The sequence below is a fragment of the Varroa jacobsoni genome, unplaced genomic scaffold (assembly GCF_002532875.2).
Source record: "Varroa jacobsoni isolate VJ856 unplaced genomic scaffold, vjacob_1.0 scaffold_1264, whole genome shotgun sequence".
Lineage (NCBI taxonomy): Eukaryota > Metazoa > Arthropoda > Arachnida > Mesostigmata > Varroidae > Varroa > Varroa jacobsoni.
In genome coordinates, this window is record NW_019214166.1 from 81,002 (window position 1) to 97,913 (window position 16,912).

A 16,912-nucleotide genomic window follows, 5' to 3' on the forward strand; every position below is an offset into this window, starting at 1 on the left:
GCTTGGACTTCGGCTTCTTGGATGCTTTCTTGAGGGCATGCGATGAATATTTGGCTTTACCTTATGTTAATACAGCTGTGAGGAAGAGATTCAAATTACTTTCTAGACGACTCCTTTAGATATGGTGATGTCGTTTTACATGCAGGATGATCAACCCGGCGTCTTGTAGGCACAAAAATTATCGTCCTGAATTTGTTCTGGCTAAGCAGGTGCTTGGCCGGCGCAGTTTTACGTGCTTAAAAAGGCTGTGTTACGTTGAGCGTTAGTATGCATCAGCCTAATAATAAATGGCAGCAAATGATAAATGAAAATATAGAAATATGAAGAATAGCTGCTTCTGTTTGTATGCGATCTCTTCAAACGTGTCCTATGTATTTATTCAAGCTCAAGGACTCCTCAACCTGACTAAGGCTAATAAAATGGAATCAAATGAGAACAAATAGTTTGTTCATGAATAATGACAATGATATGTTTCCGATACCGAACAGCGTACGCGGAGTGAATATAAGGCACAAGGACGATGAGCCAACAAACCTTCGGTTTGCCCGCTCGTTATTCGTTACGCTACGAACGCGTTATACGTTCAGCTACGAACTACGAATCGACTGTGAACAAAGTACAACATCGGCAGGATAAGGCGGTCCTGCAGTAAGGCTTTACAGTAACACGCGGCAGTATCTATCTCGTTGTTCCGAACAGATAGATGGCTGATATTTGCCTATATATTTATAGCTCCATCCCTCTGGAAGGAACAGGATAAGAGGAAAAGGTTCCGACGCCTTCCCGACCCGATGTGTCGGACTAACTGAAGCAGACGCAGACGTGGATCGGACGGTGGTGACGTCGGTTCTGGTAATACCAACAGCGCGCGGGCAGAAACAACAATGAGCCGGCTTAAGGCCTGGGCTGCCTCAGCAGAAAAAAGAGCGAAGCTTTTATTGAAGCGATGATTAACAGCCTGGCCTCGCTCTTGTTGCCTTGCCGGCGAGGCGATAATGTAATAAAATGATTCTGCTTCAGGAGTTATTGCTGGTAAAAGAGCCGCCAGGAGCCCGCAGCTGAAAAGCTAGGAGAGACTGCTGCTGGTTCAGGGCAGCGTTGCAAGTTGGTGGGGTACAATAGCGCTGGGGTCCAACAAGCACGCAGCTAGGCCAGCTAGCCAACAAAGGCAAGTAGCATATGAGAATATGGCGGCAGTGTTCTAGTCGGTGGTAAGGTCTAACTAGGTAACAATAGAGGGCAGAGCAGTATCAAGGAAAAATAAGCTGTAAGGTAACATTTACAGTATTCAGGGAAAACATAAGTCTGCGTGAGAGACGGAAGTCGGGAGACGGACGATAAGCAGAGGAACGGGTGTAGAGCACCTGTGTCAAGCTATCACAACATGATGCTAATATTGCATTATAGATTATGGTCAGGCGTGTTCTTTGTACTAGCAGAACGGATACTATACGTGTAGGTGCGCACCGGAGATGCACTGATGTCGGTGTTGGATGCTGCACTGACGCCGAAGATGGTTATGCTTAGATGTTTCTGCTAGGCCGTCTACGATAAATTATAAATGTCATATCTACTTACCGATGCACGACCTGGAAATCATCTCAGCCCTGAAAGGTTACTCGGATGTTGTTCACTCGTTGAATACATGTGTAGAACGGTATTGTAGTAAAGATTATGGTATCATTTTCATATTTGTGATGATTGCCCTCGTCGCCATTAGACAATATTTGCCTTTGTCTGGTTGTGCTTAATGCCACGCATATTATGTATTGCGTCTGTGCGACGATCAGGCTCTATTAGGTATGCGCGCTCGAGCAACGTGAGCTGTTTTATTTCTCAATTATTTAGTAAAATTATGATATTTATAATTTGATTGACTGAGCCAACTGGCAAGCATTGAAAGCTCCGTACAGAATACATGCGAAGCAATCTATATATAACCGCAGTGTGTGACGCCTTGCCAGCTAAATACTCGTCAAATATTAGTTGACTTACATTTAATCGCGAGCTTATATAAAATAAGCATAGTTCGCAGACTCATACTAAACGAAGTCGGGTGACGAATAGCCAAAACGTTGCCTGCTGTGCGAATGCCCCGGGCAGCTGGTAGTTTTTTCATTTTTATGTTACCGCCTTCTTCCCGTTGGCCACCCCCGAACACATGGCACCGCTAACTCCGCGACGGGATTGACATGTCAAGGCGAAAACTGAAAAATGGGAAGTGACTGCTTCGTTTTAGGCTCTGGCAACATACCACTTCTGACGCCCCAGGGCTTTACGCCTTCACGCTGAACAGTCTTTGAAAGGAATACACGCTGCCACTTATCGATAAGTAGTGCCTTCGCTTCTCCAAAGGACTATGCAGTATTACTGGTGCTAGCAACTGCTTCTACAAACGCAGCTTGAACGTCTGTGAGTCGAGTCGCCGTTTCGTTCATAGAAGGGTGATAACCATAGACCCCATCTTACTGTGACGGCTACGCCGATGGCGGCCTAGACAATAGTAAGGACGACAATAACAACGACAACAGCAAGCTTAATCAGAATGCTTGTGAGGGCCGTGGCTGATGTTGGAAGAAGTAGAGGGTCAAGAAAAGTGACGGCTGCAATGGAGCTTGTGCAATCGAATGGATTCCGTGGCAGCTATTCAAATCCGGGATGTGTGCCCGGAAGGTGACTACATGTAATGCAGGTGGCTTTCGCAAGCGCTGTTTGCTTCCAGAAACTATACTTTCTGGACGCAGCGTCTTCAGAAACGACGCTGCCGTAAGCGTAATGGGTAAGCCACGACGAATAACTTGTCTTTAAATAGCTGCATCCCCCGTTTGCACCCGATTTGTTTACAAGGGGGTCGGGACAGGACAATGAAGTGTACGCAAGCAGCAGGTATTCGTTGCTTGAAGAATTGGATTTCGCTATGCCACGACTGGAGCTCGCCTAACTAGCGACATCTTTTGTCCTACTTTACTCCCTATTAAACCCTAAAGATCTGGGCAAGTGAAGGATTCAAGCGACTGCGACACTAGCTGCAGGTCATCTCCCGTCTCCTGAGATACCATCTGCGCGGCCGACTCTTTGCTTGCCCAATTGTACGACAAAATGGGTTATCAGTCCATCGTAAGACAGTCTTCACTGACGAAGCAGAACGAAACTGAGTCGAGCTAGTTGCTAAGAACGACGTAGGCTTTACCCATAACCTCGACGTTGTCCTTGCGGCGTTTCCTTGGCGAACTGCAAACAGAACTAACGTAGGTAGATACCCACAACCGTCTCCAGTGGCAACGTATGTAAATGCGGTAAGTCTCGTGGACGGTTGCCCAAATCTTATCCAAGGCACAGAAAAAGGTCGGAAGAGATTAAAGAGAAGCAGGTGGGATACGTTTATGTGGCGCAAGACGTGAAAGGACCTCCCGCGTGCGGGCTAGTCAGTCAGCAAAGCAGCCATCCCACTGGCTTGTAGACGGTCAAAATCGAGCCGCCAATGTCTGAGTGAAATAGTACGCTCCACAGGGCCTGGACAGCAAGCTATTTTCCGCTACGAGACAGTGCCAGAACTTTTGCGTAAGAGACCCTCTCATAGCCCGTGAATGCACAATAGGCTAGTGAAGCAAACGGTAATCAACCCGCCCTATGTCATGACCCTGACTATGAAACCAGCGACCATCGTGTCGTAAGAGATATACGTATAGCGAAAGAATCACTGCCCACATACAGACTTGAGGACAGGTACCGAAACAACTCTATGATATACTGAAGCAAAAAGAACACAAAAGTTTCTAAGTTGTGCTCCGTTTAAGCAGGTGCAAACGCAATATGCTTAGAGAATACCCGAAATAAGTACATAACAGCAAAGAATATCATAATTTTAGAGTTAGAGCTACAACTGTTCTCACTGGGACGTTGATATCGGTTCAATATTTAGCTATCCACTGAAATCTACCCAGCACTTTACTGGTTAAAGTTAACTTTTCCCCGTTTTCCTTTTCTCCTGAAAAAATATCGGTACGGCGTTCTCTCCGTTTTCGGACAAATAAAAAACCAATATAGAAGATAATCTATTTTCGTGGTTAGTGCAGTTTCTTACAATAAAAGCAAACAATTGTGCCTGATTTCTTCGGTAAAGACGAAGCTGCTTCTGGAAAGTACACACAGCATTGATGAACTACATAGATCACAGCAGTCCGACTGCGGACGCGATGGCCATGTAAATGACAGCAGCGGCTTGAATATCAGATAGTAATAGTTGTTTGGACGAACGTTTGCTTTGGGGTACTGAGTCACAATGGGATAGATATACATTCAGCGAATATAAACCGCGCTGCGATACGTAATGTGACAGGTTTATTAGGTAGACGATACTATCGAATCCACCAAGTCAGAAATGAGTCGAATACTTAATGTGAGGATTGAAAGTCTGCGTTGAAGTCATTGCACTTTATACTATGGCCCTGTTCATTTTCGGCACTACCTAGTATCCATTTAAAGGTATCAAGTTGTGCGTGGTCAGTATACGACTTATATGGGTGTGATGTTATTACGCAGCTATGATTGGTTATATTATTACTAACCTTATCGTAGATTGGCACTATCATATTGTTTTATTTCCGTTGTGATACGCCAGATGTGGCGAGAGTCTCAGGAGGTTGATATGCGATTTTTGACAACGAAAAGGAACAGATTGAATTTTTCTGCCGCATTTATCTTCCTAATCTAATGACAGAACCTTTACGGGTTTTTATCGGCTTTCTGAATCATGCCCAGGATCCATGTGGACGTTTGCCGGTGAAAATAACTACTTGCCCGTGCTGGGTCGATCAAAGGTCAAAGGATCGGTACTATTCGACCGCAAACAGCGGGCAGCTGTGTATCGCTGCTGTTGATTGGGTTCCAGAAGTTCAACGATTATAAATAATCGTGTCAACACTTTCAAAGTATTCTACTCTTTCTTATTCCTCGATTCGCTTTTTTCAGATAAGTCCAACCATTACGGCCATTTTTTGTCTCTTGTAGAAGAGCTGTCTAGGCTTCTTAAGATTCAAGCCAGATCGCTCGCGCGCCCCTCGAAAGTCTAGCACATGCAACGCAACGCGAGGTAGTTTTGATTATTTATATTATTCTCTATGCGATTTATTGCTACACGAACAAATCGACGTTTTGGTAGTAAAAGTTACGCTAACACAAAGTTAAAAACTAATGCTTTCGACGTCTTCGTCTTTACTTTTCATGTTCCCGGTTTCTACATGCCCATCCAATACTTAGCTCTTTACCCAAGACTCAGTGCTTCCTCCCTGACAGTTGCGTTGAATTGAGTGTGAGTCCGAACCTTGCTGCGCTTGGCTGACAAATGCAATCAGCGTTTGCCTCGGCGGCATTCACAGAGCGAATTTTACACGGTAGTGGAGAACCAGGATGCGATAAGACTTTGAGATGTTACGAGGTATGAGCGCGGCAACCATTTACCTACCTCGTCTGCCTTCACCCTATGACTGCTCCGTCTTTCCCCCGTTAGTCAGACAGTCGGCCAGTCCCCTTCATTGCATAGACGAGCCCGCGGGACACGGGCTCACGGCTGCCAGTCTACGTTACTTTCGGTAGCTCGACGCTTAAAAAGGACGGGACGCTGGATCGGTGGTGGATGCGAAAGCAACGCCGACACCAGGCGATGACGGTAGACGAAGTTGCGATCACAGTCCGGGCCAACTTGCCAGTTGATTTGAATAAGAGCATCCCCTGGGTCCGTTTACAGTTGCGCCCACACACTCTATGCGGATACCTGTTTCCCCGCCTATGGGCGGGCCCGAGGCGATAGCACCGGCCTAAAGGGGGCCCCGTAGATTAAGCTGATAGCGCGCGGCTCGCCCCGTCTCGTGAAGGAAGTGCTTGAAGCGCTCGATGCAATGATGAATGCTTTGAGATTCAGTGGAAAGCAATGCTTCTGCGTATAGCCGCCACATTCTGTTGTGGGTACTCAACCAACTGGTGGTCCAGCTATTGGCGTCCTGCTCAGATAAACGGTAGCAGATGATGCCCAAACAACGAATTCGACAGATGAGATCAACAGATGCTGCGGGCTTGGTCAACAAAATGTCGACACCAGGCAGCAATATTGTTGACATTGAATGTCATAGTTTACCACGGCAGCGGGCAGGGAGCCTTCAAAAAAAATAAAAGAAAAAAGGCAAAAACAAACAATTTGAAACTTGACGAGTGAATTAATGGACATATTTATATAATATATGAATAATTTGTGTAATACGGAACGGCCAGATAGCAGGAGAGAAGCGGGAATCTTTTGTATCTCAAAACAAATTGAGCATATTTAGTTCCACCAATCAAATCAGTAAAAAAATGTATTTGTAAAAATATGCGCACAGAAACAGGGCTTATGTATGTACAGATAGGCCCTGCTTTTTTTTGAATATTCACCGACAGGCCACATCGAGTTGTTAGTCGAATAAAACCGAAACGATGAGAGAAGCGAACATTAATGTTTGCTTTATAACCTGAAAATGAGATTTTCTTACTTATCCTCTCTAACTATAAACATTACGAGGCTGTTGTCGTCCTCTTCATAACGTCAGAACGGCTATTGCATACGTTATTGGGGCTATCAACTTCAGATAATCTGAAATTGTATGAACAAATTAAGCACCTAGATCGTAGGAATACAAAGGCACAGTGTGTCACGCTTTGTCAAGTCGCCATCGAGCGAAACGCCATCAAAAAATTATGTTTAGTTATAAAAACGATACATTTTAGAAAGTATCGGACATTGTAGAAGTGGGCGTACAACAGGTGTCAGTAAATTTATTGATAAAAGGGCCCAGAACAGCCTGGGCAAACGACAAACAATAGACTAATTCGAGGTCTCCCCTAGTTCTAGTGTTAAACGCGACGGCCCACTTAATTTACTAGCCTGTTTTGTAACTTGGGTCAGCCGCGGCCGTTCGAATGCAAAGTTAAAACACCGCTTAAATACCACGAATGCTAATTATTGACGGTGTACGATAGACGATATGTTATCTCTATCATACGTTGCGTGAATGTCTGGTCGACATTTAACTGTAACTTTGTAATTTTATGTTGGCCTCACGCTTAGTTTAATATGCACGTTCATTCGAATGCCTGAACCCAGACACTACACTTCGAAACAACTAATAGACATCAGCTATGAAGTTACTAAAGCAAGCACCTAGTTACGAGTGAAGCTCAGTATTTCTAGAGAAAGAAAGGTAGGTTCTTCGTCCACTGGGAGGTTTTCCGTAATTGTTCATTGAAGTACGGTTCCAAACGTTGGTGGTGCTTTGACGGGATTGAATGAATGGAACCGTACTGGGTCACGGAACTAATTGACGAAACATATCGACCCAGCCCAGAATCGTCCCAATCGCAGAAAGGCCCATTCTAACAATTTATGGAATATGATATAATGATCATGCTTAATACTACTTGTTTTTTTAATTATGAGTGACTGATTACATTTTATCATATGTATCTATAGGTGTGGGTACGTAACAGTATTATTCTATTAGACATAACCCTATGTGTGGACGTAACGTAAATTGACGGACTATTTAAATCTACAACTGCTTGCCTTTCTATTGAATGTTGATTTTCTAGCTAGTTTTGTAAGCCTTAAGGACGATACATCTATATGCAGAAGCAGATACTTCCACTATTCACAGAATGGAAAACTAATAGCAATTATGTATGCGATACGTTTGCTAGTATTGTTAGGGGGCACGTCGTGGCCCTCTTACGGACGGACAAACAGAGTTCTTGTACTTAGCGCTTTGCAGGAGCTTTCTCGTTCAAATCCTAAAAATACAATGTCAACCTTGAACTCATTGTAAGCTCACATAACGTATACTAACTTTAGACGATAGCTGGCGTCAAGTACGGCATGGATGAAATCACCGTTCCGTGTAGCACAAACATTGTTGCCGATAAAATTTAGCTATAATTAGGGGCTGACGGGGTTAGCCGTTGACGATGATGATTACAATAACATATGAATCATATGGCCTATAAAAGTGTGAGCTAGTGAGGTTTAGTGAGCTGAGTTTCCCAAACGCCATCGTCTTTTTTGTCGGCAGCGAGGTAAGTTCAATACGGGATGCAGTCGTCGACCGTTTTGGCATGAATGCGCAGTGCTTGCATGAATATGTTGACGTAGCAAGTCCTGTTCCTGGAGCGGCCGCTTTTCCCGATTGAGATTTTCGCGTTTATTGGCTTTTGCCATCTGGGTCTTGCTATATACTGGTCCACCATTTTACTTTCGCTTATTTATCTCGACCTGCAACTGATACGTGCCGGAGCATTGGCTGCGATATGAAAAGGCAGATGTTCGCGCCCACGGGGCCAATCGTACAAATATATATGTATAATTTGTTCAATTATCCCTACATATATAGTAGACCTTGTAGCCACTGCGGGAGTAACAGCAATAGTCGCATTATCAGGATCAGTCTGTTGTCGATAGCACGATACCAAGTGTACTGGGTCATGCTGTGTACATATGTTCTGCCGTATGGGTATGTAGCGATGATCGAGAATCCTTTCGTTACGCACGTATTGTTTTCATCGTCACTGCTGTGACCGTTGCGGTAGCCGTCCTACATATTCGAATAGGATAGACCAAGGCAGGGCCAAGTAGTACTATTCCGATGCCGAGTCTGATTTGCGCGTTACCTTCTTGTCAATACATGGCTAGATACCTGTATTTATGGAGCACACGTTTGTTGAAACGGATAGGTCACAACTCAAAGGCCAAGTGAGTCAAAGCGATAGTGACAACCGCGACGACGAAAAAGCGCCACTTTGATAATAATATCAACCAGTACTCGCGGCCTCTGTTACCACTATCAGCAGTGACAGCCACAACATCAACGCCTATATAAAGCGTTAGACGCTCCATCGACTGCCTGGACAGAGCGGCGCCTATAGAGCCATAGGATGACCAAAGCCATCCATGATCACCCGAGACGCGTCAGCCACAGTTACGGTTATTACTGTGCCAATGCAAAAATCAACTATATGGCGGGGCAGAAAAGGTCAGTGGGGATGGGGTGAGGAACGCTTTTCGAATCCGCCACCTAAATTGTCTCGCTCAGCCCATGTCTGTTGCCTTCGAAAAGAGGACCATGATAATGACAATCATATTGATAGATCTAACGAAAATTATGACCATCGGTAGTAGTAGCGAGAGCATCCAGTAGATCCAAGCAAGGCAGCGGTAGCGGATAAAGCGCATGCCGAGAGGTAGAGGTGACGAACCTTGGTGACAACGGAGACAGCAGTGTTAGTCACCCATTCGTATACTCTTCGTTCACTCCTAAAGTAGGTAGTGAACTGACTGCCGCGTCCGTCTGGTGACTCTGTTAATTGGGCTGACCAACAACCCGCTATGAACCTGATAGCTACACGGCTAGACCGTCTCTACGCAATGCAGCACCCATCGCTAGCATGACAAATTATCATAGAGTTTAGGGATAAAGCCAGCGACACTGGAAAAGTTTACGCTGTTAGCAGCCTTGAAATTGCCGCTTCACGGTGAAGCCAGGCGCTACGGTTGAGTAAACAGAGAAAAGCAGATCTGTGGCTTGCATCCCCATCCTCTATATTTTTCTCTTTCGTCCTTTCTTTGCTTCGGTTCGGGGACACAACGCGCATTTTACGCGGTGACGCCATCGTGCAGATTGTACCACTGTACACAACAGTCTGGATGCCTCTTGAACACACCGTTTACAGGGGGTGACGGGTGAAGGGCTTCCTTCGGGTCGCTAAGTGACAAGAGTTCAGCAGAAGCTACGGCCTTCTGGGCCCTTCACGATAAGGCGAGAGGGGCAACCTAAGCGTCAGTTAATTTTGTCGTTTTAGCTTGCTTGCTGGATCGGTCGGATAATACGTTTGGATCACCATAGGATGTTGACGCAGGTGATGCCACCGACTTGAGCGCTGGCAGCGCCCTCAGCGTGTTGTATGGCCACAGTGACTACATCACCATTGAAGTTGCAATGGCGCTGTTGCCGCTGTGGTCGATTCTTGTCGAGGAGGCTTGCTGCGACTTGATATATAATAGCATAGTCTGATGACTGTAATGTAAACTCAAGCTCGGTTTATTTTGCTTGGAACCTGTTTAAATTCAGATCGTTTGGAATTGATAAATCCATTTGGTCGTTATGATCCCAGTGTTTTCCGGTTTCTTCTTTTCCGTGTGAAGACAATGGAAATGGATGCTACCATTTGATGGACCCGCAAAGAGAACAAATTATAAAGCATCGATGGAGAAATGGAGGTTCGATATATAGAAAAATCTGTGCTGCTGTACATCAACACCTAGCTTCTACCAGCTACGGAACAGGCGAGACCGAAATCCTTATTGTCGAAAGTGCCGAAACTTGTGGATAGTGTTAGGTGTACGCGCGACGCCCAAAATCACCTGCGAACCTTTGCTGCTTCAAGTATTTCCTGAGATGAAGGCTTTATTTAACTTGTAAAGGATGTGACGTCGGAACGTTCTGTTCATTCGCAAAACCAGAGAACATTCATATTTTTACGCCCATCATAGGTACGTACTGTGATTTCAAAGCCGCTTTCAGATCTGTGTATAGAACGAAAGTACAATCTTTCTATGGGATAAGAGGAGAGGACAGTAAAAAAAGCATTTCGCTCTATGCTTGCTTCCCGTTTCTAAAAAGTCATCCTTTTCTAATACTGTCCCCCATCCACACATGAAGGAAATAATGGGTACGTGGGCCCGGATGCGATACGCCAAATGTTGAATTACGCCATGAATAGCTGTTCTGCATATGCCCCGCCAGAGCGAGCGGGGCCAGAAACGAGACATTTTTACACGAACTAACATCTACATGGTTGTAGTAATAATTATGATCATAAAATAGGAACGAGTTATGAGTTCACGATATCGGTAACAACGAAGAGACCCGATCATAAGGAACCACTCAACAGAAGACAGATTAGCGTTGAAATCCCATATTAACCTCAAAATGCATAAAAAATAATGGACGGCATTGAATTTAAGGATAAGATAGAGGTGTGTTTGTATTAAATATACAAATATATAATTTATTATATTCATTAAATATATTACGTTTATTTGTTTTGTGTTTATTACAACGGCAACATCTCGAGAGTCATTTTTAACTTAGCAACGAACTATTCTGGACAGAATCGAACTAATTACATAGCCCGAGATATATTCACAGTATGGTTCAACATCATCGCGGGATACATACGGCGAGACAAAATACGCCTGTTTTTACGTGGATTAAATGATTTTCACATGATGACCTCTATCGTTCAGCGTCCTCGCATTGTGATACAGTAGATAAAGAAAGGATCACGAGAGAAACGCAGCAAGTGGGTAAATTGTAGGATTTCCATCTCAATCGATAAGCCTAGACAACATTAAAACAGTTTACCTGTTTAAACGAATCTTTTTAGATAAATAGGTGCATTCGAAAGTGCATGTATGACAGAAATAGGGTGGTCCCTATAGTCTCTTTTTACCGCCTCAGCTGTTGCAGCCCAGCAAAAATTAATGTGGGGCTCCAGCAACCGGCAGGGCTTCAGCGCTCGAGGCGTGAGAGTAGTTTTTCCTAACTTTCATTACCTCAATCGGCATCGTCATATCTGTGCACTGTATTCTTCAGCGGTGTTAGAGCGGTCACTGGGTCGGCCAAAACGACTGAATACGTGTTATAGGTGGCTTGTGGGACATCGGACGCGGCGTAAATATCGCCGCTAGTCAAGAAACTAGCCTATGTCGTCAGATTAGACACAGTTACACCTTCTAGTTTCTTAATGTTCGTCCGTTTTGCCCTGGCCATAGAGGCGACGTATGTCAGACGTCAGCACCAGCACAGTCGTGCTAGTGATATGAGCCATTTTCGTTTAAGAGATGCCCGCAAAGATGGCTGGCATTGGCGTTGTTGAAGAAGTGCTTTTAAGCTCATACAGCTTACCCGAACAAGTACCGCTTCGGCACCATCAGTAGTAGCTATATTGCCACCCTCGAAGCCACTGTGGCTACGGCAGAAAGCGAGAGAGAGATTAAGATAGCAAAGGATCCGAGTCTACCAAGGCACCAGCGAAAGACACAGACTAGCCACGGCGTATGCGTGGGTTTAGGCAAGCACGCATAGACAGGAAGCAGCAGCAGCAGCTGCAGTAAGAGTGATTGCATGTGTGCAGCGGAAAAGATAGATCGACTATAAGATTGCCTGCAAGGCAACCATCGGATTCGCGCCATCGGACGCGGCGTAGCAGCCACTGCCATAGCTCTCACAAGCGTCGTTCGCGCAGACGCATACACGGCGTGGCAGTTCAGTGTAGGCTAAGACTGTGCACATCGATGCGAACAGGAAGACCCTTACACAACGGGCCGGGCAATGCGATGAGCGCAATTCTGGGCGACCCTTAAGGGCGGAATAAGGAGGTGTGAAGGGGAGTATAAGCCGGTGAATGAAGATAGAAGATGTGGATATACGAGGTTTCGAGCAATGCAGAGGATCAGTTGGCCCCAGTCGGCAGGGGTACTTGTAAGCGATTGCAATAATAGGGGCAAAAGGCAACGAGGAAACATGATTGTTGGAGATAGGATTCGCCCCTATATTTCCAAACGGTGCTCGATATATACAAATATATGTTGGTACGACGCTACTGCGTCGAATAACACTGGTGGACATGATATCGTTCCAACGACGATTGTTGTGTTAATGGTTATGACGATCTCGACGAAACCCAGTTGTGGTTCCGGTTGACGTGTATTAATATAAAATACTTATATGTACGTATTTAATGTACATTGTGGATTGTTGTTTACCATCAATCACTGATTCCGATACAAGCGGAATCCCGATTGCTGTGAGCAGAATCGCAAGGATTTCGTGTGACATACGTCTGATCCGATCGTCATTAGATCCATGCAGCTCCATCTAGTAGATTTCCGCAGAAATCAATCTACCGTTCAATGTTGACGACTAACTGGAATTCTAAGCAAATTCAATTGTCGACATTTAGATGTAAAATGTGCGACTACCTTTATATGCACATGGAGAATTACTTTTTCTTTTTTTTACCAGTTTGTTGATCAGTTAGCCAGTGCACGATCGCACCGATTGGCACGTTTTCTGTGGTATCGGAGCGTGCAGCTTTCTAAGAGCGAATTTTCAACATGCAGTGAAGACAGACATCCGAGAAGTTTCAGCTACGCCGGCATAATATCTATGTAAATCTATATCTGTGCGTGCTACACATACTGGATGTGGTATAGTGAAATATTTATGACAACTCTTAATTGATTTCGCACAGGGCAGCGCAATATCAGAAATACATCGGTTCGTTGCATTTGTTTAACATGGAATATTCTAACGGCCATTACCCCTCCACACAACTTAGGCAAAACCACACGTGTACGAAGGAAAAAATGATCCATGCTGTCAAGACTACTGGAACAAGTACGTAAAAACAGTAACGGCCTTAACGGCACCGCATATTCAGGACCTATTGTTATGTTTGCAACTTCCAATCGAATATAATCGCGCAATACGGTATTATTATGATTCGTATTGATCATACGTAATGATAGTAACTATTAGCTAAACGAACTACTTATAATTTAATTTAAACCAATACCGTGTATCATGCTCACTGTAAAATGTTGCCGTCTTTTTTCGTAGATACTCACCTGCCCCGTCGTTTAATTAGGCTGACGCAAACAACATCCTCCCTCGTCTCCCTATGACGCTAGACGTCGGAGTATATCCAGGGATAAAATCAGCTCATTGCGGCAGCATTCGTAAAGCTTCATAACCAATTAACGCTGCCTTCTTGTATATCAGCGTCGATCGTATATGTACCTATATATATATTTCTACCTAGATAGATACCGCGGCCCTTAGTCCTTGACAGTGCGAAAATATTCGTTCGCGTATGATTAAGATCTGGACCGACAAGCCAGATCTTATTCGACCTGATGCCGCTAAGCTGTGATGAAGCGAAGCTGAAGTGTTGAAACTTTAGCTTAATCAACTCCGGTTAGTTCTGCTACACGAGGGCGTCGTATGGCTAACGGAACGTATATTTTAATGACACAATTATGGGGAATATGTATGTAGGGAGAGATGTTTTAGAATCTCGATTTAAGCAACCCACATTGAGAGTTTTGACCTGGGAAAAAAAGCTATGAAGGTGAGCATGCTCGACAACGACCATGAATCGAGCCCCGAAAAAATAAGCGACGAAAAACAGTGTACAACCGTGAGCTTCAGGCTCACGTATGTTGCTTGGCAAAAGAAAAGGCAAGCTTCTTCGCACTTGAACAACAAACAAGTGTAAACGAAATACCCATGTCGGTATTTCCTATTCTGTAGGACAGCATTAGATGAATCTATTGTTTTGGCTTGACCAATCCATTGAAAGCATTACTGCATGTACCGTTTCCCAAGCGCCTACTAGTGGCGAAGGCGCGCCGCATAAGACAAGGAGGTAAAAAGTTAACAGTTAAAAGTAGCCTAATCTTTTCACGAAACAACCACGTTACAATTTCGTATCTGTTACTGTTACTACGCTTAGGAAAGATCGCATTTCATGACCGAGCCACAGTTGTAAGGGGGCGGTGGGCGCCTGTGCTTACCCGAGAATGAGATACGGCGTTGAACAGCAGCAGTTTGTATTGGGAATAAAGAGTTCATTCATTGAACCGCTAAGCTATGATCGTGTATGGGAGCGACAGAATCGACAAAATTGATATAGATTTTTGCTTGGATCAAAACGTTATGGGAGTTTCCGTCTTTTGAGCCATGACACGCTCATTACAGGGTAGTTGAATTTTAGTAAATTTACGTCGTATTGCATCAATATCAGTGATGTTCAAAACCGTTCATTTGCGATAATACTGAACGACCGATGGAAACGACTGGATGAAAAACACCTATTAGGTCACTAGCGTTTAAGCCAACATCATGTCGACCCAAATCTCAGTCTGGTTATTGTGCTTTGATCAACTGGTGTCATCCTTGCACACATATTGTCCATAAATGTGCAACTATTTATAGGTATAGAGTTCAACCGGCTGGCTGATCACGCAAAACAAAGTATGTTTATACCCGGCTTTGAATCTAGACCGTAAGATTAGCGGGAAAAACAAATCACGAGGCATGATTATACAGAAAAGGTAACCGAAAGCTGCTAGAGTTTGGATGCGATCGCGATGCCGCATACAGTCGATCATTTCCCTTTTCGGTAGAACGAGTAGTTTCAGGCTGTCTCGTATGACCGAAGATCGGCTCATGCCCACCAATGAAAAGCGTTCGAAGCTGGCCGAAGTGCGCACGAAAAGTAGTACATAATGTTGTCGCTGCACTTCATTACCACCTCGCTAGCCAGATGCTCGATACTAGCAGTAGAGGGTCGTGGTTTAGTCCTATTGGTCATTCATTGGCAACCGTGCTATCATGCGCAGCTATGCTGTATTGGTGCCTTAAAGCACATTTTTGTGTGCCTCTTTTCAGCCGGTGATGCGTACTCTCATCTAGCGCGTATATATATATATATATATATATACATATGCATCAGTCCGAATTAACTATCAATCAACGTTTACGTTAAGTTGGGCGTGGCACCCTTTTACCGCACCATACAATACATGAACAATAGCCCTCTACTAGCCTTTTTAGTTCTCTCCTCAGCGCGCCTTTCAGCTCTCGCGTACATACAATAGACTGCGTATACTGGCATAATAATGAAACCGTACTATATAATAATGCGGCATGTGTGTGAAGAAGAAGGAGTGTAAAATGTTCAGAGTTCTGTATTTCTTGTTGGTCGGGATGTTGCTTATGTTTTCTGTGGTAATCCTATATGTAATCATGTACCGGCCAGCGGTGGCGATGGTGAATGAACCAACATGACGGTAGTAATGTGCGTGATGCAAGCGCACATAATGCATTGCATACGACGAAAGAGAAGCTTAGCTGCCGAAGAGACTCTGAAGGCAATAGCCCTGCGCAGGCGTCAACCGTTTGCCGTTAGGGGACGCAGGCCGGCTGATCGCAGAAGCAACCGTCACCATCAACGACTTTTGTCCAGTCCATTTCCTGATAGCCTTCCGACCAGCTTCTAGGCCTGCATCTTGCGACCTTAAATTAAATGGTAGACGACTGCCATCGTCAAGTGTCCAGGTATGGTATATAGATTTGCAGAATGTTAGACTTGTTAAATAGAAGGTAGAAGTATATCGTTGTGGTAGAATTATACAATTGAGCTGTTTGTCACTTTTTTATTATGATTTCCTCAACTCTACTCATATAATCGTAGGCAGCTTGCGAGTAAACGGTTTTAGCAGTCGCCCTACTATAGTTTGTATGCAACAAACTCGATCCTGCAAAGCGCATAAACTAGATCAAGGTCAGCTCGATGCCCACTCGGTCTAATTAGTTCTTCATCAGGTCATTTTGATCGATGCGTTAAGGAAACTATGAGGTCTTAGGAAACCAAGGTCCGAGCTGGGGTAGTCAAGCGAAGGAGGTCTGAGCAAGGAGCATTTAGACCGATAGAGTCGACTTCGGACCAGGCGCTGGTCTTTCGTCGACGTCTTTGCTGTGGATATCGAGGCGATATCTATCGACGTGTGCTCGCCGCAGCTAACGCTCAATAAAGTGCAATTGGCGAAGGGAGGGTAAATAGCAAAGGAGCATACGACACAGTCTGGCAGGAACAGGAGGGACCGCAAATGCGGCGGCATATGGCGTGTGTTTTCGAAAATGTGATACTGACTAGTTCTGCCATCGGGGACGTCATTTTCCGCATCATCATTTTTCTCTCTTACGATGCTTTTCCTCGTTTTCACTGAAGCCCTGTCCTGACCCTCCGCTTCTACGCCCTTGCC

The 16,912-nt window shown here is 44.6% G+C and overlaps 1 protein-coding gene across 3 annotated transcripts in view; it reads left to right on the forward strand.

Moving 5' to 3' along the window:
• Nucleotides 1-16,912, forward strand: part of LOC111268211 (uncharacterized) — a 157,945-nt gene that overhangs the window by 56,725 nt on the left and 84,308 nt on the right. The window lies entirely within an intron of this gene.